At 47.4% G+C, this 27,730-nt stretch overlaps 1 protein-coding gene across 1 annotated transcript in view; it reads right to left on the bottom strand.

Annotated features, from left to right (window-relative positions):
• nat10 (N-acetyltransferase 10) overlaps positions 1 to 27,480 on the bottom strand; it is a 130,434-nt gene extending 102,954 nt beyond the window's left edge. The window contains exon 1 of the mRNA XM_067994028.1: positions 27,391 to 27,480. The gene's annotated coding sequence lies outside the window, so the exon portion shown is untranslated. The remainder of the gene's footprint in view (positions 1 to 27,390) is intronic.
• Positions 27,481 to 27,730: the final 250 nt, after the last annotated feature.

Below are 27,730 nucleotides of genomic sequence, written 5' to 3'. Positions count from 1 at the left end.
CTCTATCCCGGGGACACTCCCCTCTCTCTCTATATTTTATATCTCCTCTCCCTCTATCCCAAGGGACACTCCTCTCTCTCTCTATATTATATTTCTCCTCTCCCTCTATCCCTGGGACACTCACCTCTCTCTCTATATTTTATATCTCCTCTCCCTCTATCCCGGGGACACTCACCTCTCTCTCTATATTATGTATCTCCTCTCCCTCCATACATGGGACCCTCACCTCTCTCTCTATATTACATATCTCCTCTCCCTCTATCCCGGGGACACTCACCTCTCTCTCTATATTATATATCTCCTCTCCCTCTATCCCGGGGACACTCACCTCTCTCTCAATATAAAATAGCTCCTCTCCCTCTATCCAGGGGACACTCACCTCTCCCTTTATATTAAATATCTCCTCTCCCTCAATCCTGGGGGGACACTCACCTCTCTCTCTATATTATATATCTCCTCTCCCTCCATCCCGGGGACACTCACCTCTCTCTATATATTATATATCTCCTCTCCCTCCATCCCGGGGGGACACTCAACTCTCTCTCGAAATTATAGATCTCCTCTCCCTCTATCCCGGGGACACTCACCTCTCTCTCTCGATATTATATATCTCCACTCCCTCCATTCCGGGGACACTCACCTCTCCCTCAAAATGATATATCTCCTCTCCCTCTATCCCGGGGACACTCACCTCTCTCTCTCTATATTATATATCTCCTCTCCCTCTATCCCGGGGACACTCACCTCTCTCTCTCTATATTATATATCTCCTCTCCCTCGATCCCGGGGACACTCACCTCTCTCTCTATATTATATATCTCCTCTCCCTCGATCCCGGGGGGACACTCACCTCTCTCTCTATATTATATATCTCCTCTCCCTCTATCCCGGGGACACTCACCTCTCTCTCTATATTATATATCTCCTCTCCCTCTATCCCGGGGACACTCCTCTCTCTCTCTATATTATATATCTCCTCTCCCTCTATCCCGGGGGGACACTCACCTCTCTCTCTATGTTATATATCTCCTCTCCCTCTATCCCGGGGACACTCACCTCTCTCTCTCTATATTATATATCTCCTCTCCCTCTATCCCGGGGACACTCACCTCTCTCTCTCTATATTATATATCTCCTCTCCTTCTATCCCGGGGGGACACTCACCTCTCTCTCTATATTATATATCTCCTCTCCCTCTATCCCGGGGACACTCACCTCCCTCTCTATATTATATATCTCCTCTCCCTCTATCCCGGGGGGACACTCACCTCCCTCTCTATATTATATATCTCCTCTCCCTCTATCCCGGGGACACTCCCCTCTCTCTCTATATTATATATCTCCTCTCCCTCTATCCCGGGGACACTCACCTCTCTCTCCATATTATATATCTCCTCTCCCTCTAGCCCCGGGACACTCCCCTCTCTCTCTATATTATATATCTCCTCTCCCTCTATCCCGGGGACACTCACCTCTCTCTCGAAATTAGATATCAACTCTCCCTCTATCCCAGGGACACTCCTCTCTCTCTCCATATTATATATCTCCTCTCCCTCTATCCCGGGGACACTCACCTCCCTCTCTATATTATATATCTCCTCTCCCTCTATCCCGGGGACACTCACCTCTCTCTCTCTGTATTATATATCTCCTCTCCCTCTATCCCGGGGACACTCACCTCTCTCTCTCTATATTATATATCTCCTCTCCCTCTATCCCGGGGACACTCACCTCTCTCTCTATGTTATATATCTCCTCTCCCTCTATCCCCGGGACACTCCCCTCTCTCTCTATATTATATATCTCCTCTCCCTCTATCCCGGGGACACTCACCTCTCTCTCCATATTATATATCTCCTCTCCCTCTATCCCCGGGACACTCCCCTCTCTCTCTATATTATATATCTCCTCTCCCTCTATCCCGGGGACACTCACCTCTCTCTCTATATTAGATATCAACTCTCCCTCTATCCCAGGGACACTCCTCTCTCTCTCTATATTATATATCTCCTCTCCCTCTATCCCAAGGGACACTCCTCTCTCTCTCTCTATATTATATATCTCCTCTCCCTCTATCCCGGGGACACTCACCTCTCTCTCTCTATATTATATATCTCCTCTCCCTCTATCCCGGGGACACTCACCTCTCTCTATATTATATATCTCCTCTCCCTCTATCCCAGGGACACTCCTCTCTCTCTCTATATTATATATCTCCTCTCCCTCTATCCCAGGGGACACTCCCCTCTCTCTCTATATTATATATCACCTCTCCCTCTACGCCGGGGACACTCACCTCTCTCTCTATATTATATATCTCTTCTCCCTCTATCCCAGGGACACTCCTCTCTCTCTCTATATTATATATCTCCTCTCCCTCTATCCCAGGGGACACTCACCTCTCTCTCTATATTATATATCTCCTCTCCCTCTATCCCGGGGACACTCACCTCTCTCTCTATATTATATATCTCCTCTCCCTCTATCCCGGGGACACTCCCCTCTCTCTCTATATTAGATATCTCCTCTCCCTCTATCCCAGGGACACTCCTCTCTCTCTCTATATTATATATCTCCTCTCCCTCTATCCCGGGGACACTCCCCTCTCTCTCTATATTATATATCTCCTCTCCCTCTATCCCGGGGACACTCACCTCTCTCTCTCTATATTATATATCTCCTCTCCCTCTATCCCAGGGACTCTCCTCTCTCTCTCTATATTATATATCACCTCTCCCTCTATCCCGGGGACACTCCCCTCTCTCTCTATATTATATATCTCCTCTCCCTCTATCCCGGGGGGACACTCACCTCTCTCTCTATATTATATATCTCCTCTCCCTCTATCCCGGGGACACTCACCTCTCTCTCTATATTAGATATCTCCTCTCCCTCTATCCCCGGGACACTCCCCTCTCTCTCTATATTAGATATCTCCTCTCCCTCTATCCCAGGGACACTCCTCTCTCTCTATATATATTATATATCTCCTCTCCCTCTATCCCCGGGACACTCCCCTCTCTCTCCATATTATATATCTCCTCTCCCTCTATCCCGGGGACACTCACCTCTCTCTCTCTATATTATATATCTCCTCTCCCTCTATCCCAGGGACACTCCTCTCTCTCTCTATATTATATATCTCCTCTCCCTCTATCCCGGGGTCACTCCTCTCTCTCTCTTTTATATATCTCCTCTCCCTCTATCCCGGGGACACTCACCTCTCTCTCTATATTATATATCTCCTCTCCCTCTATCCCGGGGACACTCACCTCTCTCTCTATATTAGATATCTCCTATCCCTCTATCCCAGGGACACTCCCCTCTCTCTCTATATTAGATATCTCCTCTCCCTCTATCCCGGGGACACTCCTCTCTCTCTCTATATTATATATCTCCTCTCCCTCTATCCCGGGGACACTCAACTCTCTCTCTATATTATATATCTCCTCTCCCTCTATCCCAGGGACACTCCTCTCTCTCTCTATATTACATATCTCCTCTCCCTCTATCCCGGGGACACTCACCTCTCTCTCTATATTATATATCTCCTCTCCCTCTATCCCGGGGACACTCACCTCTCTCCCTATATTATATATCTCCTCTCCCTCTATCCCAAGGGACACTCACCTCTCTCTATATTATATATCTCCTCTCCCTCTATCCCGGGGGGACACTCACCTCTCTCTCTCTATATTATATATCTCCTCTCCCTCCATCCCAGGGACACTCACCTCTCTCCCTATATTATATATCTCCTCTCCCTCTATCCCAAGGGACACTCACCTCTCTCTCTATATTATATATCTCCTCTCCCTCTTTCCCAGGGACACTCACCTCTCTCTCTATATTATATATCTCCTCTCCCTCTATCCCGGGGGGACACTCACCTCTCTCTCTATATTATATATCTCCTCTCCCTCTATCCCGGGGACACTCACCTCTCTCTCTATATTATATATCTCCTCTCCCTCTATCCCGGGGACACACTCCTCTCTCTCTCTATATTATATATCTCCTCTCCCTCTATCCCGGGGACACTCACCTCTCTCTCTATATTATATATCTCCTCTCCCTCTATCCCGGGGACACTCACCTCTCTCTCTATATTATATATCTCCTCTCCCTCTATCCCGGGGACACTCACCTCTCTCTCTATATTATATATCTCCTCTCCCTCTATCCCGGGGACACTCACCTCTCTCTCTATATTATATATCTCCTCTCCCTCTATCCCGGGGACACTCACCTCTCTCTCTATATTATATATCTCCTCTCCCTCTATCCCGGGGACACTCACCTCTCTCTCTATATTATATATCTCCTCTCCCTCTATCCCGGGGACACTCCTCTCTCTCTCTATTATATATCTCCTCTCCCTCTATCCCGGGGACACTCCTCTCTCTCTCTATATATTATATATCTCCTCTCCCTCTATCCCGGGGACACTCCTCTCTCTCTCTCTATATTATATATCTCCTCTCCCTCTATCCCGGGGACACTCCCCTCTCTCTCCATATTATATATCTCCTCTCCCTCTATCCCGGGGACACTCACCTCTCTCTCTATATTATCTATCTCCTCTCCCTCTCTCCCGGGGACACTCACCTCTCTCTCTATATTATATATCTCCTCTCCCTCTATCCCGGGGACACTCACCTCTCTCTCTATATTATATATCTCCTCTCCCTCTATCCCAGGGACACTCACCTCTCTCTCTATATTATATATCTCCTCTCCCTCTATCCCGGGGACACTCACCTCTCTCTCTATATTATATATCTCCTCTCCCTCTATCCCAAGGGACACTCACCTCTCTCTCTATATTTTCTATCTCCTCTCCCTCTATCCCGGGGACACTCCCCTCTCTCTCTATATTATATATCTCCTCTCCCTCTATCCCAAGGGACACTCCCCTCTCTCTCTATATTTTATATCTCCTCTCCCTCTATCCCAAGGGACACTCACCTCTCTCTCTCTATATTATATATCTCCTCTCCCTCTATCCCGGGGACACTCCTCTCTCTCTCTATATTTTATATCTCCTCTCCCTCTATCCCGGGGACACTCCTCTCTCTCTCTCTATATTATATATCTCCTCTCCCTCTATCCCGGGGACACTCACCTCTCTCTATATATTATATATCTCCTCTCCCTCTATCCCGGGGACACTCCTCTCTCTCTCTATATTATATATCTCCTCTCCTTCTATCCCGGGGGGACACTCCTCTCTCTCTCTATATTATATATCTCCTCTCCCTCTATCCCGGGGACACTCCTCTCTCTCTCTATATTATATATCTCCTCTCCCTCTATCCCGGGGACACTCCTCTCTCTCTCTCTATATTATATATCTCCTCTCCATCTATCCCGGGGACACTCACCTCTCTCTCTATATTATATATCTCCTCTCCCTCTATCCCGGGGACACTCCTCTCTCTCTCTCTATATTATATATCTCCTCTCCCTCTATCCCGGGGACACTCCTCTCTCTCTCTCTATATTATATATCTCCTCTCCCTCTATCCCAAGGGACACTCACCTCTCTCTCTATATTTTATATCTCCTCTCCCTCTATCCCGGGGACACTCCCCTCTCTCTCTATATTATATATCTCCTCTCCCTCTATCCCAAGGGACACTCCCCTCTCTCTCTATATTTTATATCTCCACTCCCTCTATCCCAAGGGCCACTCACCTCTCTCTCTCCATATTATATATCTCCTCTCCCTCTATCCTGGGGACACTCCTCTCTCTCTCTATATTTTATATCTCCTCTCCCTCTATCCCGGGGACACTCCCCTCTCTCTCTATATTATATATCTCCTCTCCCTCTATCCCTGGGACACTCACCTCTCTCTCTATATTATATATCTCCTCTCCCTCTATCCCGGGGACACTCACCTCTCTCTCTATATTATATATCTCCTCTCCCTCTATCCCTGGGACACTCACCTCTCTCACTATATTATATATCTCCTCTCCCTCTATCCCGGGGACACTCACCTCTCTCTCTATATTATATATCTCCTCTCCCTCTCTCCCGGGGACACTCACCTCTCTCTCTATATTATATATCTCCTCTCCCTCTATCCCGGGGACACTCAACTCTCTCTCTATATTATATATCTCCTCTCCCTCTATCCCAGGGACACTCCTCTCTCTCTCTATATTACATATCTCCTCCCCCTCTATCCCGGGGACACTCACCTCTCTCTCTATATTATATATCTCCTCTCCCTCTATCCCGGGGACACTCACCTCTCTCCCTATATTATATATCTCCTCTCCCTCTATCCCAAGGGACACTCACCTCTCTCTATATTATATATCTCCTCTCCCTCTATCCCGGGGGGACACTCACCTCTCTCTCTCTATATTATATATCTCCTCTCCCTCCATCCCAGGGACACTCACCTCTCTCCCTATATAATATATCTCCTCTCCCTCTATCCCGGGGACACTCACCTCTCTCTCTATATTATATATCTCCTCTCCCTCTATCCCGGGGACAATCACCTCTCTCTCTATATTATATATCTCCTCTCCCTCTATCCCGGGGACACACTCCTCTCTCTCTCTATATTATATATCTCCTCTCCCTCTATCCCGGGGACACTCACCTCTCTCTCTATATTATATATCTCCTCTCCCTCTATCCCGGGGACACTCACCTCTCTCTCTATATTATATATCTCCTCTCCCTCTATCCCGGGGACACTCCTCTCTCTCTCTATATATTATATATCTCCTCTCCCTCTATCCCGGGGACACTCCCCTCTCTCTCCATATTATATATCTCCTCTCCCTCTATCCCGGGGACACTCACCTCTCTCTCTATATTATATATCTCCTCTCCCTCTATCCCGGGGACACTCACCTCTCTCTCTATATTATATATCTCCTCTCCCTCTATCCCGGGGACACTCACCTCTCTCTCTATATTATATATCTCCTCTCCCTCTATCCATGGGACACTCACCTCTCTCTCTATATTTTATATCTCCTCTCCCTCTATCCCAAGGGACACTCCTCTCTCTCTCTATATTATATTTCTCCTCTCCCTCTATCCCGGGGACACTCACCTCTCTCCCTATATTATATATCTCCTCTCCCTCTATCCCGGGGACACTCCTCTCTCTCTCTCTCTCTATATTATATATCTCCTCTCCCTCTATCCCAAGGGACACTCACCTCTCTCTCTATATATTCTATCTCCTCTCCCTCTATCCCGGGGACACTCCCCTCTCTCTCTATATTATATATCTCCTCTCCCTCTATCCCAAGGGACACTCCCCTCTCTCTCTATATTTTATATCTCCTCTCCCTCTATCCCAAGGGACACTCACCTCTCTCTCTCTATATTATATATCTCCTCTCCCTCTATCCCGGGGACACTCCTCTCTCTCTCTATATTTTATATCTCCTCTCCCTCTATCCCGGGGACACTCACCTCTCTCTCTATATTAGATATCTCCTCTCCCTCCATCCCGGGGACACTCACCTCTCTCTATATATTATATATCTCCTCTCCCTCGATCCCGGGGACACTCCTCTCTCTCTCTATATTATATATCTCCTCTCCTTCTATCCCGGGGGGACACTCCTCTCTCTCTCTATATTATATATCTCCTCTCCCTCTATCCCGGGGACACTCACCTCTCTCTCTATATTATATATCTCCTCTCCCTCTATCCCGGGGACACTCACCTCTCTCTCTATATTATATATCTCCTCTCCCTCTATCCCGGGGACACTCACCTCTCTCTCAAGATGAGATATCTCCTCTCCCTCTATCCCGGGGACACTCCTCTCTCTCTCTATATTATGTATCTCCTCTCCCTCTATCCCGGGGACACTCCTCTCTCTCTCTATATTATATATCTACTCTCCATCTATCCCGGGGACACTCACCTCTCTCTCTGTATTATATATCTCCTCTCCCTCTATCCCGGGGACACTCCTCTCTCTCTCTATATTATATATCTCCTCTCCCTCTATCCCGGGGACACTCCCCTCTCTCTCTATATTTTATATCTCCTCTCCCTCTATCCCAAGGGACACTCATCTCTCTCTCTATATTATATTTCTCCTCTCCCTCTATCCCGGGGACACTCACCTCTCTCCCTATATTATATATCTCCTCTCCCTCTCTCCGGGGGACACTCCTCTCTCTCTCTCTATATTATATATCTCCTCTCCCTCTATCCCAAGGGACACTCACCTCTCTCTCTATATTTTATATCTCCTCTCCCTCTATCCCGGGGACACTCCCCTCTCTCTCTATATTATATATCTCCTCTCCCTCTATCCCAAGGGACACTCCCCTCTCTCTCTATATTTTATATCTCCTCTCCCTCTATCCCAAGGGCCACTCACCTCTCTCTCTCTATATTATATATCTCCTCTCCCTCTATCCTGGGGACACTCCTCTCTCTCTCGATATTTTATATCTCCTCTCCCTCTATCCCGGGGACACTCCCCTCTCTCTCTATATTATATATCTCCTCTCCCTCTATCCCTGGGACACTCACCTCTCTCTCTATATTATATATCTCCTCTCCCTCTATCCCGGGGACACTCACCTCTCTCTCTATATTATATATCTCCTCTCCCTCTATCCCTGGGACACTCACCTCTCTCACTATATTATATATCTCCTCTCCCTCTATCCCGGGGACACTCACCTCTCTCTCTATATTATATATCTCCTCTCCCTCTATCCCTGGGACACTCACCTCTCTCTCTATATTATATATCTCCTCTCCCTCTATCCCGGGGACACTCACCTCTCTCTCGATATTTTATATCTCCTCTCCCTCTATCCCGGGGACACTCACCTCTCTCTCAATATTCCATATCTCCTCTCCCTCTATCCCGGGGACACTCACCTCTCTCTCTATATTATATATCTCCTCTCCCTCTATCCCGGGGGGACACTCACCTCTCTCTCTATATTATCTATCTCCTCTCCCTCTATCCCCGGGACACTCACCTCTCTCTCTTTATTATATATCTCCTCTCCCTCTATCCCGGGGACACTCACCTCTCTCTCTATATTATATATCTCCTCTCCCTCTATCCCGGGGACACTCACCTCTCTCTCTATATTATACATCTCCTCTCCCTCTATCCCGGGGGGACACTCACCTCTCTCTCTATATTATATATCTCCTCTCCCTCTATCCCGGGGGGACACTCACCTCCCTCTCTATATTATATATCTCCTCTCCCTCTATCCCGGGGACACTCACCTCTCTCTCTCTATATTATATATCTCCTCTCCCTCTATCCCGGGGACACTCACCTCTCTCTCTATATTATATATCTCCTCTCCCTCTATCCCGGGGACACTCACCTCTCTCTCTATATTATATATCTCCTCTCTCTCTATCCCGGGGACACTCACCTCTCTCTCTATATTATATATCTCCTCTCCCTCTATCCCGGGGACACTCACCTCTCTCTATATATTATATATCTCCTCTCCCTCTATCCCGGGGACACTCACCTCTCTCTCTATATTATATATCTCCTCTCCCTCTATCCCGGGGACACTCACCTCTCTCTCTATATTATATATCTCCTCTCCCTCTATCCCGGGGACACTCACCTCTCTCTATATATTATATATCTCCTCTCCCTCTATCCCGGGGACACTCACCTCTCTCTCTATATTATATATCTCCTCTCCCTCTATCCCGGGGACACTCACCTCTCTCTCTATATTATATATCTCCTCTCCCTCTATCCCGGGGACACTCACCTCTCTCTCTATATTATATATCTCCTCTCCCTCTATCCCGGGGACACTCCTCTCTCTCTCTAGTATATATCTCCTCTCCCTCTATCCCGGGGACACTCCTCTCTCTCTCTATATATTATATATCTCCTCTCCCTCTATCCCGGGGACACTCCTCTCTCTCTCTCTATATTATATATCTCCTCTCCCTCTATCCCGGGGACACTCCCCTCTCTCTCCATATTATATATCTCCTCTCCCTCTATCCCGGGGACACTCACCTCTCTCTCTATATTATATATCTCCTCTCCCTCTATCCCGGGGACACTCACCTCTCTCTCTATATTATATATCTCCTCTCCCTCTATCCCAGGGACACTCACCTCTCTCTCTATATTATATATCTCCTCTCCCTCTATCCCAGGGACACTCCTCTCTCTCTCTCTATATTATATATCTCCTCTCCCTCTATCCCGGGGACACTCACCTCTCTCTCTATATTATATATCTCCTCTCCCTCTATCCCGGGGACACTCCTCTCTCTCTCTCTATATTATATATCTCCTCTCCCTCTATCCCGGGGACACTCCCCTCTCTCTCTATATTTTATATCTCCTCTCCCTCTATCCCTGGGACACTCCCCTCTCTCTCTATATTTTATATCTCCTCTCCCTCTATCCCTGGGACACTCACCTCTCTCTCTATATTTTATATCTCCTCTCCCTCTATCCCGGGGGGACACTCACCTCTCTCTCTATATTTTATATCTCCTCTCCCTCTATCCCGGGGACACTCACCTCTCTCTCTATATTATATATCTCCTCTCCCTCTATCCCGGGGACACTCACCTCTCTCTCTATATTATATATCTCCTCTCCCTCTATCCCGGGGACACTCCTCTCTCTCTCTATATTATATATCTCCTCTCCCTCTATCCCGGGGACACTCCCCTCTCTCTCTATATTTTATATCTCCTCTCCCTCTATCCCAAGGGACACTCCTCTCTCTCTCTATATTATATTTCTCCTCTCCCTCTATCCCGGGGACACTCACCTCTCTCCCTATATTATATATCTCCTCTCCCTCTATCCCGGGGACACTCACCTCTCTCTCTATATTATATATCTCCTCTCCCTCCATCCCGGGGGGACACTCACCTCTCTCTCTGTATTATATATCTCCTCTCCCTCTATCCCGGGGACACTCCTCTCTCTCTCTATATTATATATCTCCTCTCCCTCTATCCCGGGGACACTCCCCTCTCTCTCTATATTTTATATCTCCTCTCCCTCTATCCCAAGGGACACTCATCTCTCTCTCTATATTATATTTCTCCTCTCCCTCTATCCCGGGGACACTCACCTCTCTCCCTATATTATATATCTCCTCTCCCTCTATCCCAGGGACACTCACCTCTCTCTCTATATTATATATCTCCTCTCCCTCTATCCCGGGGACACTCCTCTCTCTCTCTCTATATTATATATCTCCTCTCCCTCTATCCCAAGGGACACTCACCTCTCTCTCTATATTTTATATCTCCTCTCCCTCTATCCCGGGGACACTCCCCTCTCTCTCTATATTATATATCTCCTCTCCCTCTATCCCAAGGGACACTCCCCTCTCTCTCTATATTTTATATCTCCTCTCCCTCTATCCCAAGGGCCACTCACCTCTCTCTCTCTATATTATATATCTCCTCTCCCTCTATCCTGGGGACACTCCTCTCTCTCTCTATATTTTATATCTCCTCTCCCTCTATCCCGGGGACACTCCCCTCTCTCTCTATATTATATATCTCCTCTCCCTCTATCCCTGGGACACTCACCTCTCTCTCTATATTATATATCTCCTCTCCCTCTATCCCGGGGACACTCACCTCTCTCTCTATATTATATATCTCCTCTCCCTCTATCCCTGGGACACTCACCTCTCTCACTATATTATATATCTCCTCTCCCTCTATCCCGGGGACACTCACCTCTCTCTCTATATTATATATCTCCTCTCCCTCTATCCCTGGGACACTCACCTCTCTCTCTATATTATATATCTCCTCTCCCTCTATCCCGGGGACACTCACCTCTCTCTCGATATTTTATATCTCCTCTCCCTCTATCCCGGGGACACTCACCTCTCTCTCTATATTCCATATCTCCTCTCCCTCTATCCCGGGGACACTCACCTCTCTCTCTATATTATATATCTCCTCTCCCTCTATCCCCGGGACACTCACCTCTCTCTCTATATTCTATATCTCCTCTCCCTCTATCCCGGGGACACTCACCTCTCTCTCTATATTATATATCTCCTCTCCCTCCATCCCGGGGACACTCACCTCTCTCTATATATTATATATCTCCTCTCCCTCTATCCCCGGGACACTCCTCTCTCTCTCTATATTATATATCTCCTCTCCCTCTATCCCCGGGACACTCCCCTCTCTCTCTATATTATATATCTCCTCTCCCTCTATCCCGGGGACACTCACCTCTCTCTCTATATTATATATCTCCTCTCCCTCTATCCCGGGGACACTCACCTCTCTCTCTATATTATATATCTCCTCTCCCTCTATCCCCGGGACACTCCTCTCTCTCTCTATATTACATATCTCCTCTCCCTCTATCCCGGGGACACTCACCTCTCTCTATATATTATATATCTCCTCTCCCTCTATCCCGGGGACACTCACCTCTCTCTCTATATTATATATCTCCTCTCCCTCTATCCCGGGGGGACACTCACCTCTCTCTCTATATTATATATCTCCTCTCCCTCTATCCCGGGGGGACACTCACCTCCCTCTCTATATTATATATCTCCTCTCCCTCTATCCCGGGGACACTCACCTCTCTCTCTCTATATTATATATCTCCTCTCCCTCTATCCCGGGGACACTCACCTCTCTCTCTATATTATATATCTCCTCTCCCTCTATCCCGGGGACACTCACCTCTCTCTCTATATTATATATCTCCTCTCCCTCTATCCCGGGGACACTCACCTCTCTCTCTATATTATATATCTCCTCTCCCTCTATCCCGGGGACACTCACCTCTCTCTATATATTATATATCTCCTCTCCCTCTATCCCGGGGACACTCACCTCTCTCTCGATATTATATATCTCCTCTCCCTCTATCCCGGGGACACTCACCTCTCTCTCTATATTATATATCTCCTCTCCCTCTATCCCGGGGACACTCACCTCTCTCTCTATATTATATATCTCCTCTCCCTCTATCCCGGGGACACTCCTCTCTCTCTCTATTATATATCTCCTCTCCCTCTATCCCGGGGACACTCCTCTCTCTCTCTATATATTCTATATCTCCTCTCCCTCTATCCCGGGGACACTCCTCTCTCTCTCTCTATATTATATATCTCCTCTCCATCTATCCCGGGGACACTCCCCTCTCTCTCCATATTATATATCTCCTCTCCCTCTATCCCGGGGACACTCACCTCTCTCTCTATATTATATATCTCCTCTCCCTCTATCCCGGGGACACTCCTCTCTCTCTCTCTATATTATATATCTCCTCTCCCTCTATCCCGGGGACACTCACCTCTCTCTCTATATTATATATCTCCTCTCCCTCTATCCCGGGGACACTCCTCTCTCTCTCTCTATATTATATATCTCCTCTCCCTCTATCCCGGGGACACTCCCCTCTCTCTCTATATTTTATATCTCCTCTCCCTCTATCCCTGGGACACTCCCCTCTCTCTCTATATTTTATATCTCCTCTCCCTCTATCCCTGGGACACTCACCTCTCTCTCTATATTTTATATCTCCTCTCCCTCTATCCCGGGGGGACACTCACCTCTCTCTCTATATTTTATATCTCCTCTCCCTCTATCCCGGGGACACTCACCTCTCTCTCTATATTATATATCTCCTCTCCCTCTATCCCGGGGACACTCACCTCTCTCTCTATATTATATATCTCCTCTCCCTCTATCCCGGGGACACTCCTCTCTCTCTCTATATTATATATCTCCTCTCCCTCTATCCCGGGGACACTCCCCTCTCTCTCTATATTTTATATCTCCTCTCCCTCTATCCCAAGGGACACTCCTCTCTCTCTCTATATTATATTTCTCCTCTCCCTCTATCCCGGGGACACTCACCTCTCTCCCTATATTATATATCTCCTCTCCCTCTATCCCGGGGACACTCCTCTCTCTCTCTCTATATTATATATCTCCTCTCCCTCTATCCCAAGGGACACTCACCTCTCTCTCTATATTTTCTATCTCCTCTCCCTCTATCCCGGGGACACTCCCCTCTCTCTATATATTATATATCTCCTCTCCCTCTATCCCAAGGGACACTCCCCTCTCTCTCTATATTTTATATCTCCTCTCCCTCTATCCCAAGGGACACTCACCTCTCTCTCTCTATATTATATATCTCCTCTCCCTCTATCCCGGGGACACTCCTCTCTCTCTCTATATTTTATATCTCCTCTCCCTCTATCCCGGGGACACTCACCTCTCTCTCTATATTAGATATCTCCTCTCCCTCCATCCCGGGGACACTCACCTCTCTCTATATATTATATATCTCCTCTCCCTCTATCCCCGGGACACTCCTCTCTCTCTCTATATTATATATCTCCTCTCCCTCTATCCCGGGGACACTCACCTCTCTCTATATATTATATATCTCCTCTCCCTCTATCCCGGGGACACTCCTCTCTCTTTCTATATTATATATCTCCTCTCCTTCTATCCCGGGGGGACACTCCTCTCTCTCTCTATATTATATATCTCCTCTCTCTCTATATTATATATCTCCTCTCCCTCTATCCCGGGGACACTCACCTCTCTCTCTATATTATATATCTCCTCTCCCTCTATCCCGGGGACACTCACCTCTCTCTCTATATTATATATCTCCTCTCACTCTATCCCGGGGACACTCACCTCTCTCTCTCTCTATATTATATATCTCCTCTCCCTCTATCCCGGGGACACTCACCTCTCTCTCTATATTATATATCTCCTCTCCCTCTATCCCGGGGACACTCACCTCTCTCTCTATATTATATATCCCCTCTCCCTCTATCCCGGGGACACTCACCTCTCTCTCTCTATATTATATATCCCCTCTCCCTCTATCCCGGGGACACTCACCTCTCTCTCTCTATATTATATATCTCCTCTCCCTCTATCCCGGGGACACTCACCTCTCTCTCTATATTATATATCTCCTCTCCCTCTATCCCGGGGACACTCACCTCTCTCTCTATATTATATATCTCCTCTCCCTCTATCCCGGGGACACTCCCCTCTCTCTCTATATTATATATCTCCTCTCCCTCTATCCCGGGGACACTCACCTCTCTCTCTATATTATATATCTCCTCTCCCTCTATCCCGGGGGGACACTCCTCTCTCTCTCTATATTATATATCTCCTCTCCCTCTATCCCGGGGACACTCCCCTCTCTCTCTATATTATATATCTCCTCTCCCTCTATCCCGGGGACACTCCTCTCTCTCTCTATATTATATATCTCCTCTCCCTCTATCCCGGGGGGACACTCACCTCTCTCTCTATATTATATATCTCCTCTCCCTCTATCCCGGGGACACTCCCCTCTCTCTCTATATTATATATCTCCTCTCCCTCTATCCCAGGGGACACTCACCTCTCTCTCTATTTTATATCTCCTCTCCCTCTATCCCGAGGACACTCACCTCTCTCTCTATATTATATATCTCCTCTCCCTCTATCCCGGGGACACTCACCTCTCTCTCTATATTATATATCTCCTCTCCCTCTCTCCCGGGGGGACACTCACCTCTCTCTCTATATTATATATCTCCTCTCCCTCTATCCCGGGGACACTCCCCTCTCTCTCTATATTATATATCTCCTCTCCCTCCATCCCGGGGGGACACTCACCTCTCTCTCTATATTATATATCTCCTCTCCCTCCATCCCGGGGGGACACTCACCTCTCTCTCTATATTTTATATCTCCTCTCCCTCTATCCCCGGGACACTCACCTCTCTCTCTATATTATATATCTCCTCTCCCTCTATCCCGGGGACACTCACCTCTCTCTCTATATTATATATCTCCTCTCCCTCTATCCCGGGGACACTCACCTCTCTCTCTATATTAGATATCTCCTCTCCCTCTATCCAGGGGACACTCAGCTCTCTCTCTATATTATATATCTCCTCTCCCTCTATCCCGGGGACACTCACCTCTCTCTCTATATTATATATCTCCTCTCCCTCTATCCCGGGGACACTCACCTCTCTCTCTATATTATATATCTCCTCTCCCTCTATCCAGGGGACACTCACCTCTCTCTCTATATTATATATCTCCTCTCCCTCTATCCCAGGGACACTCCTCTCTCTCTCTCTATATTATATATCTCCTCTCCCTCTATCCCGGGGGGACACTCCTCTCTCTCTCTATATTATATATCTCCTCTCCCTCTATCCCGGGGACACTCCCCTCTCTCTCTATATTATATATCTCCTCTCCCTCTATCCCGGGGACACTCCTCTCTCTCTCTATATTATATATCTCCTCTCCCTCTATCCCGGGGGGACACTCACCTCTCTCTCTATATTATATATCTCCTCTCCCTCTATCCCGGGGACACTCCCCTCTCTCTCTATATTATATATCTCCTCTCCCTCTATCCCAGGGGACACTCACCTCTCTCTCTATTTTATATCTCCTCTCCCTCTATCCCGAGGACACTCACCTCTCTCTCTATATTATATATCTCCTCTCCCTCTATCCCGGGGACACTCACCTCTCTCTCTATATTATATATCTCCTCTCCCTCTATCCCGGGGGGACACTCACCTCTCTCTCTATATTATATATCTCCTCTCCCTCTATCCCGGGGACACTCCCCTCTCTCTCTATATTATATATCTCCTCTCCCTCCATCCCGGGGGGACACTCACCTCTCTCTCTATATTATATATCTCCTCTCCCTCCATCCCGGGGGGACACTCACCTCTCTCTCTATATTTTATATCTCCTCTCCCTCTATCCCCGGGACACTCACCTCTCTCTCTATATTATATATCTCCTCTCCCTCTATCCCGGGGACACTCACCTCTCTCTCTATATTATATATCTCCTCTCCCTCTATCCCGGGGACACTCACCTCTCTCTCTATATTAGATATCTCCTCTCCCTCTATCCAGGGGACACTCACCTCTCTCTCTATATTATATATCTCCTCTCCCTCTATCCCGGGGACACTCACCTCTCTCTCTATATTATATATCTCCTCTCCCTCTATCCCGGGGACACTCACCTCTCTCTCTATATTATATATCTCCTCTCCCTCTATCCAGGGGACACTCACCTCTCTCTCTATATTATATATCTCCTCTCCCTCTATCCCGGGGACACTCACCTCTCTCTCTATATTAGATATCTCCTCTCCCTCTATCCAGGGGACACTCACCTCTCTCTCTATATTATATATCTCCTCTCCCTCTATCCCGGGGACACTCACCTCTCTCTCTATATTATATATCTCCTCTCCCTCTATCCCGGGGACACTCACCTCTCTCTCTATATTATATATCTCCTCTCCCTCTATCCCGGGGACACTCACCTCTCTCTCTATATTATATATCTCCTCTCCCTCTATCCCGGGGACACTCACCTCTCTCTCTATATTATATATCTCCTCTCCCTCTATCCCGGGGACACTCACCTCTCTCTCTATATTATATATCTCCTCTCCCTCTATCCCGGGGACACTCACCTCTCTCTCTATATTATATATCTCCTCTCCCTCTATCCCCGGGACACTCCTCTCTCTCTCTATATTATATATCTCCTCTCCCTCTATCCCGGGGACACTCACCTCTCTCTATATATTATATATCTCCTCTCCCTCTATCCCGGGGACACTCACCTCTCTCTCTATATTATATATCTCCTCTCCCTCTATCCCCGGGACACTCACCTCTCTCTCTTTATTATATATCTCCTCTCCCTCTATCCCGGGGACACTCACCTCTCTCTCTATATTATATATCTCCTCTCCCTCTATCCCGGGGACACTCACCTCTCTCTCTATATTATACATCTCCTCTCCCTCTATCCCGGGGGGACACTCACCTCTCTCTCTATATTATATATCTCCTCTCCCTCTATCCCGGGGGGACACTCACCTCCCTCTCTATATTATATATCTCCTCTCCCTCTATCCCGGGGACACTCACCTCTCTCTCTCTATATTATATATCTCCTCTCCCTCTATCCCGGGGACACTCACCTCTCTCTCTATATTATATATCTCCTCTCCCTCTATCCCGGGGACACTCACCTCTCTCTCTATATTATATATCTCCTCTCCCTCTATCCCGGGGACACTCACCTCTCTCTCTATATTATATATCTCCTCTCCCTCTATCCCGGGGACACTCACCTCTCTCTATATATTATATATCTCCTCTCCCTCTATCCCGGGGACACTCACCTCTCTCTCTATATTATATATCTCCTCTCCCTCTATCCCGGGGACACTCACCTCTCTCTCTATATTATATATCTCCTCTCCCTCTATCCCGGGGACACTCACCTCTCTCTATATATTATATATCTCCTCTCCCTCTATCCCGGGGACACTCACCTCTCTCTCGATATTATATATCTCCTCTCCCTCTATCCCGGGGACACTCACCTCTCTCTCTATATTATATATCTCCTCTCCCTCTATCCCGGGGACACTCACCTCTCTCTCTATATTATATATCTCCTCTCCCTCTATCCCGGGGACACTCCTCTCTCTCTCTATTATATATCTCCTCTCCCTCTATCCCGGGGACACTCCTCTCTCTCTCTATATATTATATATCTCCTCTCCCTCTATCCCGGGGACACTCCTCTCTCTCTCTCTATATTATATATCTCCTCTCCCTCTATCCCGGGGACACTCCCCTCTCTCTCCATATTATATATCTCCTCTCCCTCTATCCCGGGGACACTCACCTCTCTCTCTATATTATATATCTCCTCTCCCTCTATCCCGGGGACACTCACCTCTCTCTCTATATTATATATCTCCTCTCCCTCTATCCCGGGGACACTCACCTCTCTCTCTATATTATATATCTCCTCTCCCTCTATCCCAGGGACACTCACCTCTCTCTCTATATTATATATCTCCTCTCCCTCTATCCCAGGGACACTCCTCTCTCTCTCTCTATATTATATATCTCCTCTCCCTCCATCCCGGGGACACTCACCTCTCTCTCTATATTATATATCTCCTCTCCCTCTATCCCGGGGACACTCCTCTCTCTCTCTCTATATTATATATCTCCTCTCCCTCTATCCCGGGGACACTCCCCTCTCTCTCTATATTTTATATCTCCTCTCCCTCTATCCCTGGGACACTCCCCTCTCTCTCTATATTTTATATCTCCTCTTCCTCTATCCCTGGGACACTCACCTCTCTCTCTATATTTTATATCTCCTCTCCCTCTATCCCGGGGGGACACTCACCTCTCTCTCTATATTTTATATCTCCTCTCCCTCTATCCCGGGGACACTCACCTCTCTCTCTATATTATATATCTCCTCTCCCTCTATCCCGGGGACACTCACCTCTCTCTCTATATTATATATCTCCTCTCCCTCTATCCCGGGGACACTCCTCTCTCTCTCTATATTATATATCTCCTCTCCCTCTATCCCGGGGACACTCCCCTCTCTCTCTATATTTTATATCTCCTCTCCCTCTATCCCAAGGGACACTCCTCTCTCTCTCTATATTATATTTCTCCTCTCCCTCTATCCCGGGGACACTCACCTCTCTCCCTATATTATATATCTCCTCTCCCTCTATCCCGGGGACACTCCTCTCTCTCTCTCTATATTATATATCTCCTCTCCCTCTATCCCAAGGGACACTCACCTCTCTCTCTATATTTTCTATCTCCTCTCCCTCTATCCCGGGGACACTCCCCTCTCTCTCTATATTATATATCTCCTCTCCCTCTATCCCAAGGGACACTCACCTCTCTCTCTCTATATTATATATCTCCTCTCCCTCTATCCCGGGGACACTCCTCTCTCTCTCTATATTTTATATCTCCTCTCCCTCTATCCCGGGGACACTCACCTCTCTCTCTATATTAGATATCTCCTCTCCCTCCATCCCGGGGACACTCACCTCTCTCTATATATTATATATCTCCTCTCCCTCTATCCCCGGGACACTCCTCTCTCTCTCTATATTATATATCTCCTCTCCCTCTATCCCGGGGACACTCACCTCTCTCTATATATATTATATATCTCCTCTCCCTCTATCCCGGGGACACTCACCTCTCTCTATATATTATATATCTCCTCTCCCTCTATCCCGGGGACACTCCTCTCTCTTTCTATATTATATATCTCCTCTCCTTCTCTCCCGGGGGGACACTCCTCTCTCTCTCTATATTATATATCTCCTCTCTCTCTATATTATATATCTCCTCTCCCTCTGTCCCGGGGACACTCACCTCTCTCTCTATATTATATATCTCCTCTCCCTCTATCCCGGGGACACTCACCTCTCTCTCTATATTATATATCTCCTCTCCCTCTATCCCGGGGACACTCACCTCTCTCTCTCTATATTATATATCTCCTCTCCCTCTATCCCGGGGACACTCACCTCTCTCTCTATATTATATATCTCCTCTCACTCTATCCCGGGGACACTCACCTCTCTCTCTCTCTATATTATATATCTCCTCTCCCTCTATCCCGGGGACACTCACCTCTCTCTCTATATTATATATCTCCTCTCCCTCTATCCCGGGGACACTCACCTCTCTCTCTATATTATATATCCCCTCTCCCTCTATCCCGGGGACACTCACCTCTCTCTCTCTATATTATATATCCCCTCTCCCTCTATCCCGGGGACACTCACCTCTCTCTCTCTATATTATATATCTCCTCTCCCTCTATCCCGGGGACACTCCTCTCTCTCTCTATATTATATATCTCCTCTCCCTCTATCCCGGGGACACTCACCTCTCTCTCTATATTATATATCTCCTCTCCCTCTATCCCGGGGACACTCACCTCTCTCTCTATATTATATATCTCCTCTCCCTCTATCCCGGGGGGACACTCACCTCTCTCTCTATATTATATATCTCCTCTCCCTCCATCCCGGGGGGACACTCACCTCTCTCTCTATATTTTATATCTCCTCTCCCTCTATCCCCGGGACACTCACCTCTCTCTCTATATTATATATCTCCTCTCCCTCTATCCCGGGGACACTCACCTCTCTCTCTATATTATATATCTCCTCTCCCTCTATCCCGGGGACACTCACCTCTCTCTCTATATTAGATATCTCCTCTCCCTCTATCCAGGGGACACTCACCTCTCTCTCTATATTATATATCTCCTCTCCCTCTATCCCGGGGACACTCACCTCTCTCTCTATATTATATATCTCCTCTCCCTCTATCCCGGGGACACTCACCTCTCTCTCTATATTATATATCTCCTCTCCCTCTATCCAGGGGACACTCACCTCTCTCTCTATATTATATATCTCCTCTCCCTCTATCCCGGGGACACTCACCTCTCTCTCTATATTAGATATCTCCTCTCCCTCTATCCAGGGGACACTCACCTCTCTCTCTATATTATATATCTCCTCTCCCTCTATCCCGGGGACACTCACCTCTCTCTCTATATTATATATCTCCTCTCCCTCTATCCCGGGGACACTCACCTCTCTCTCTATATTATATATCTCCTCTCCCTCTATCCCGGGGACACTCACCTCTCTCTCTTTATTATATATCTCCTCTCCCTCTATCCCGGGGACACTCACCTCTCTCTCTATATTATATATCTCCTCTCCCTCTATCCCGGGGACACTCACCTCTCTCTCTATATTATATATCTCCTCTCCCTCTATCCCGGGGACACTCACCTCTCTCTCTATATTATATATCTCCTCTCCCTCTATCCCGGGGACACTCCTCTCTCTCTCTATATTATATATCTCCTCTCCCTCCATCCCCGGGACACTCACCTCTCTCTCTATATTATATATCTCCTCTCCCTCTATCCCGGGGACACTCCTCTCTCTCTCTATATTATATATCTCCTCTCCCTCTATCCCGGGGACACTCACCTCTCTCTCTATATTATATATCTCCTCTCCCTCTATCCCGGGGACACTCCTCTCTCTCTCTATATTATATATCTCCTCTCCCTCTATCCAGGGGACACTCCTCTCTCTCTCTATATTATATATCTCCTCTCCCTCTATCCCGGGGACACTCACCTCTCTCTCTATATTATATATCTCCTCTCCCTCTATCCCGGGGACACTCACCTCTCTCTCTATATTATATATCTCCTCTCCCTCTATCCCGGGGACACTCACCTCTCTCTCTATATTATATATCTCCTCTCCCTCTATCCCGGGGACACTCACCTCTCTCTCTATATTATATATCTCCTCTCCCTCTATCCAGGGGACACTCCTCTCTCTCTCTATATTATATATCTCCTCTCCCTCTATCCAGGGGACACTCCTCTCTCTCTCTATATTATATATCTCCTCTCCCTCTATCCCAGGGACAATCCTCTCTCTCTCTATATTATATATCCCCTCTCTCTCTATCCCAGGGACACTCACCTCTCTCTCTATATTATATATCTCCTCTCCCTCTATCCAGGGGACACTCCTCTCTCTCTATATTATACATCTCCTCTCCCTCTATCCCAGGGACACTCCTCTCTCTCTCTATATTATATATCTCCTCTCCCTCTATCCAGGGGACACTCCTCTCTCTCTCTATATTATATATCTCCTCTCCCTCTATCCCAGGGACAATCCTCTCTCTCTCTATATTATATATCCCCTCTCTCTCTATCCCAGGGGACACTCACCTCTCTCTATATTATATATCTCCTCTCCCTCTATCCCAGGGACACTCCTCTCTCTCTCTATATTATATATCTCCTCTCCCTCTATCCCAGGGACACTCCTCTCTCTCTCTATATTATATATCTCCTCTCCCTCTATCCAGGGGACACTCCTCTCTCTCTCTCTATATTATATATCTCCTCTCCCTCTATCCAGGGGACACTCCTCTCTCTCTCTATATTATATATCTCCTCTCCCTCTATCCCAGGGACACTCCTCTCTCTCTCTATATTATATATCTCCTCTCCCTCTATCCCGGGGACACTCACCTCTCTCTCTATATTATATATCTCCTCTCCCTCTATCCCGGGGACACTCCTCTCTCTCTCTATATTATATATCTCCTCTCCCTCTATCCCGGGGACACTCCCCTCTCTCTCTATATTTTATATCTCCTCTCCCTCTATCCCAAGGGACACTCCTCTCTCTCTCTATATTATATTTCTCCTCTCCCTCTATCCCGGGGACACTCACCTCTCTCCCTATATTATATATCTCCTCTCCCTCTATCCCGGGGACACTCCTCTCTCTCTCTCTATATTATATATCTCCTCTCCCTCTATCCCAAGGGACACTCACCTCTCTCTCTATATTTTCTATCTCCTCTCCCTCTATCCCGGGGACACTCCCCTCTCTCTCTATATTATATATCTCCTCTCCCTCTATCCCAAGGGACACTCACCTCTCTCTCTCTATATTATATATCTCCTCTCCCTCTATCCCGGGGACACTCCTCTCTCTCTCTATATTTTATATCTCCTCTCCCTCTATCCCGGGGACACTCACCTCTCTCTCTATATTAGATATCTCCTCTCCCTCCATCCCGGGGACACTCACCTCTCTCTATATATTATATATCTCCTCTCCCTCTATCCCCGGGACACTCCTCTCTCTCTCTATATTATATATCTCCTCTCCCTCTATCCCGGGGACACTCACCTCTCTCTATATATATTATATATCTCCTCTCCCTCTATCCCGGGGACACTCACCTCTCTCTATATATTATATATCTCCTCTCCCTCTATCCCGGGGACACTCCTCTCTCTTTCTATATTATATATCTCCTCTCCTTCTCTCCCGGGGGGACACTCCTCTCTCTCTCTATATTATATATCTCCTCTCTCTCTATATTATATATCTCCTCTCCCTCTGTCCCGGGGACACTCACCTCTCTCTCTATATTATATATCTCCTCTCCCTCTATCCCGGGGACACTCACCTCTCTCTCTATATTATATATCTCCTCTCCCTCTATCCCGGGGACACTCACCTCTCTCTCTCTATATTATATATCTCCTCTCCCTCTATCCCGGGGACACTCACCTCTCTCTCTATATTATATATCTCCTCTCACTCTATCCCGGGGACACTCACCTCTCTCTCTCTCTATATTATATATCTCCTCTCCCTCTATCCCGGGGACACTCACCTCTCTCTCTATATTATATATCTCCTCTCCCTCTATCCCGGGGACACTCACCTCTCTCTCTATATTATATATCCCCTCTCCCTCTATCCCGGGGACACTCACCTCTCTCTCTCTATATTATATATCCCCTCTCCCTCTATCCCGGGGACACTCACCTCTCTCTCTCTATATTATATATCTCCTCTCCCTCTATCCCGGGGACACTCCTCTCTCTCTCTATATTATATATCTCCTCTCCCTCTATCCCGGGGACACTCACCTCTCTCTCTATATTATATATCTCCTCTCCCTCTATCCCGGGGACACTCCCCTCTCTCTCTATATTATATATCTCCTCTCCCTCTATCCCGGGGACACTCACCTCTCTCTCTATATTATATATCTCCTCTCCCTCTATCCCGGGGACACTCACCTCTCTCTCTATATTATATATCTCCTCTCCCTCTATCCCGGGGGGACACTCACCTCTCTCTCTATATTATATATCTCCTCTCCCTCCATCCCGGGGGGACACTCACCTCTCTCTCTATATTTTATATCTCCTCTCCCTCTATCCCCGGGACACTCACCTCTCTCTCTATATTATATATCTCCTCTCCCTCTATCCCGGGGACACTCACCTCTCTCTCTATATTATATATCTCCTCTCCCTCTATCCCGGGGACACTCACCTCTCTCTCTATATTAGATATCTCCTCTCCCTCTATCCAGGGGACACTCACCTCTCTCTCTATATTATATATCTCCTCTCCCTCTATCCCGGGGACACTCACCTCTCTCTCTATATTATATATCTCCTCTCCCTCTATCCCGGGGACACTCACCTCTCTCTCTATATTATATATCTCCTCTCCCTCTATCCAGGGGACACTCACCTCTCTCTCTATATTATATATCTCCTCTCCCTCTATCCCGGGGACACTCACCTCTCTCTCTATATTAGATATCTCCTCTCCCTCTATCCAGGGGACACTCACCTCTCTCTCTATATTATATATCTCCTCTCCCTCTATCCCGGGGACACTCACCTCTCTCTCTATATTATATATCTCCTCTCCCTCTATCCCGGGGACACTCACCTCTCTCTCTATATTATATATCTCCTCTCCCTCTATCCCGGGGACACTCACCTCTCTCTCTTTATTATATATCTCCTCTCCCTCTATCCCGGGGACACTCACCTCTCTCTCTATATTATATATCTCCTCTCCCTCTATCCCGGGGACACTCACCTCTCTCTCTATATTATATATCTCCTCTCCCTCTATCCCGGGGACACTCACCTCTCTCTCTATATTATATATCTCCTCTCCCTCTATCCCGGGGACACTCCTCTCTCTCTCTATATTATATATCTCCTCTCCCTCCATCCCCGGGACACTCACCTCTCTCTCTATATTATATATCTCCTCTCCCTCTATCCCGGGGACACTCCTCTCTCTCTCTATATTATATATCTCCTCTCCCTCTATCCCGGGGACACTCACCTCTCTCTCTATATTATATATCTCCTCTCCCTCTATCCCGGGGACACTCCTCTCTCTCTCTATATTATATATCTCCTCTCCCTCTATCCAGGGGACACTCCTCTCTCTCTCTATATTATATATCTCCTCTCCCTCTATCCCGGGGACACTCACCTCTCTCTCTATATTATATATCTCCTCTCCCTCTATCCCGGGGACACTCACCTCTCTCTCTATATTATATATCTCCTCTCCCTCTATCCCGGGGACACTCACCTCTCTCTCTATATTATATATCTCCTCTCCCTCTATCCCGGGGACACTCACCTCTCTCTCTATATTATATATCTCCTCTCCCTCTATCCAGGGGACACTCCTCTCTCTCTCTATATTATATATCTCCTCTCCCTCTATCCAGGGGACACTCCTCTCTCTCTCTATATTATATATCTCCTCTCCCTCTATCCCAGGGACAATCCTCTCTCTCTCTATATTATATATCCCCTCTCTCTCTATCCCAGGGACACTCACCTCTCTCTCTATATTATATATCTCCTCTCCCTCTATCCAGGGGACACTCCTCTCTCTCTATATTATACATCTCCTCTCCCTCTATCCCAGGGACACTCCTCTCTCTCTCTATATTATATATCTCCTCTCCCTCTATCCAGGGGACACTCCTCTCTCTCTCTATATTATATATCTCCTCTCCCTCTATCCCAGGGACAATCCTCTCTCTCTCTATATTATATATCCCCTCTCTCTCTATCCCAGGGGACACTCACCTCTCTCTATATTATATATCTCCTCTCCCTCTATCCCAGGGACACTCCTCTCTCTCTCTATATTATATATCTCCTCTCCCTCTATCCCAGGGACACTCCTCTCTCTCTCTATATTATATATCTCCTCTCCCTCTATCCAGGGGACACTCCTCTCTCTCTCTCTATATTATATATCTCCTCTCCCTCTATCCAGGGGACACTCCTCTCTCTCTCTATATTATATATCTCCTCTCCCTCTATCCCAGGGACACTCCTCTCTCTCTCTATATTATATATCTCCTCTCTCTCTATCCCAGGGACACTCACCTCTCTCTCTATATTATATATCTCCTCTCCCTCTATCCCGGGGACACTCACCTCTCTCTCTATATTATATATCTCCTCTCCCTCTATCCCGGGGACACTCACCTCTCTCTCTATATTATATATCTCCTCTCCCTCTATCCCAGGGACACTCACCTCTCTCTCTATATTATATTTCTCCTCTCTCTCTATCCCGGGGACACTCACCTCTCTCTATATATTATATATCTCCTCTCCCTCTATCCCGGGGACACTCCTCTCTCTCTCTATATTATATATCTCCTCTCCCTCTATCCCGGGGACACTCCTCTCTCTCTCTCTATATTATATATCTCCTCTCCCTCTATCCCGGGGACACTCACCTCTCTCTCTATATTATATATCTCCTCTCCCTCTATCCCGGGGACACTCACCTCTCTCTCTATATTATATATCTCCTCTCCCTCTATCCCGGGGACACTCACCTCTCTCTCTATATTATATATCTCCTCTCCCTCTATCCCGGGGACACTCACCTCTCTCTCTATATTATATATCTCCTCTCCCTCTATCCCGGGGACACTCACCTCTCTCTCTATATTATATATCCCCTCTCTCTCTCTCTCTCTCTATTATATTATATTATTTTTCACATGGAGCCGACTCACTCAGGACCCCCGCGCACCCTCCGCCCCCGGCTGATTACATTGACTCACTTTTTGCTGCTGTTGCCGCCGCGCTCCTCGTGCGGCTTTCCTGCAACTGAAGCGGGGAGGTTTGTGGAGCGGACACGGGTGGGTGGGGGGGGGGTTTTGTCGCGCGAGGTGCAGGAGTTTGACGGAACAGCTATTTGAGGGGGGCCTGCTTGACTCGTCGGCCAGCAGTGATGAGGTCAGGACGCTCTCCCCACCCCTCGCCGCACAGTGGGCGGGGCCAGGCCGGGGGGCGGGGCCAGGCCGGGCACTCACTCACTCAGGGTCAACGTGTCACCAGTTGTTCTGAAGCAAAGGCAGCTCCAACAATGGAAATGGCGCCTGATGCAAAGAAACCCGGAGT

The sequence above is a fragment of the Heptranchias perlo genome, chromosome 12, assembly GCF_035084215.1.
Source record: "Heptranchias perlo isolate sHepPer1 chromosome 12, sHepPer1.hap1, whole genome shotgun sequence".
Lineage (NCBI taxonomy): Eukaryota > Metazoa > Chordata > Chondrichthyes > Hexanchiformes > Hexanchidae > Heptranchias > Heptranchias perlo.
The sequence above is the reverse complement of the archived record's forward strand: the minus strand, read 5'-3'. Positions and strand labels throughout refer to the sequence as shown.